The following is a 1,468-nucleotide window of genomic DNA, read 5'->3' on the forward strand; positions in this document are numbered from 1 at the left end:
TTTCCTTCCCGTATGAGATTTTTCGACGTTTTAGCGCTCTTTTTACTCCATTTAACGTGCAGAATGCAATGCACAACCGTTTAACCGTCGAAACAAGCGGAACAGCTCGCAAATCTCGATGATTTCTTCGATTTTGATGAAAACTGACCGTCATTTCCTTCCCGTTTGAGATTTTTCGACGTTTTAGCGCTCTTTTTACTCCATTTAACGTGCAGAATGCAATGCACAACCGTTTAAAAGTCGAAACAAGCGGAGTAGCTCGCAAATCTCGATGATTTCGTCGATTTTGACGAAAACTGACCGTCATTTCCTTCCCGTCTGAGATATTTCGTCGTTTAAGCGCACTTTTTACTCCATTTAACGTGCAGAATGTAATAAACAACCGTTTAACCGTCGAAACAAGCGGAACAGCTCGCAAATCTCGATGATTTCGTCGATTTTGATGAAAACTGACCGTCATTTCCCTCCCGCTTGAGATATTTCGACGTTTAAACGCTCATTTCACTCCTTTTTACTTGCAGAATGTAATAAACAACCGTTTAACCGTCGAAACAAGCGGAACAGCTCGCAAATCTCGATGATTTCTTCGAGTTTGATGAAAACTGACCGTCATTTCCTTCCCGTTTGAGATATTTCGACGTTTAAGCGCTCTTTTTACTCCATTTAACGTGCAGAATGCAATGCACAACCTTTTAACCGTCGAAACAAGCGGAACAGCTCGCAAATCTCGATGATTTCGTCGATTTTGGTGAAAACTGACCGTCATTTCCTTCCCGTCTGAGATATTTCGACGTTTAAGCGCTCTTTTTACTCCATTTAACGTGCAGAATGTAATAAACAACCGTTTAACCGTCGAAACAAGCGGAACAGCTCGCAAATCTCGATGATTTCGTCGATTTTGATGAAAACTGACCGTCATTTCCCTCCCGCTTGAGATATTTCGACGTTTAAACGCTCATTTCACTCCTTTTTACTTGCAGAATGCAATGCACAACCGTTTAACCGTCGAAACAAGCGGAACAGCTCGCAAATCTCGATGATTTCGTCGATTTTGATGAAAACTGACCGTGATTTCCTTCCCGTTTGAGATATTTCGACGTTTAAGCGCTCTTTTTACTCCATTTAACGTGCAGAATGCAATGCACAACCGTTTAACCGTCGAAACAAGCGGAACAGCTCGCAAATCTCGATGATTTCGTCGATTTTGATGAAAACTGATCGTCATTTCCTTCCCGTTTGAGATTTTTCGACGTTTTGGCGCTCTTTTTACTCCATTTAACGTGAAGAATGCAATGCACAACCGTTTAACCGTCGAAACAAGCGGAACAGCTCGCAAATCTCGATGATTTCTTCGATTTTGATGAAATCTGACCGTCATTTCCTTCCCGTTTGAGATATTTGGACGTTTAAGCGCCCTTTTTACTCCATTTAACGTGCAGAATGCAATGCACAACCGTTTAACCGTCGA

The sequence above is a fragment of the Bombus flavifrons genome, unplaced genomic scaffold (assembly GCF_040668555.2).
Source record: "Bombus flavifrons isolate JBK064 unplaced genomic scaffold, iyBomFlav1_principal scaffold0090, whole genome shotgun sequence".
NCBI classification, from domain to species: Eukaryota; Metazoa; Arthropoda; class Insecta; order Hymenoptera; family Apidae; genus Bombus; species Bombus flavifrons.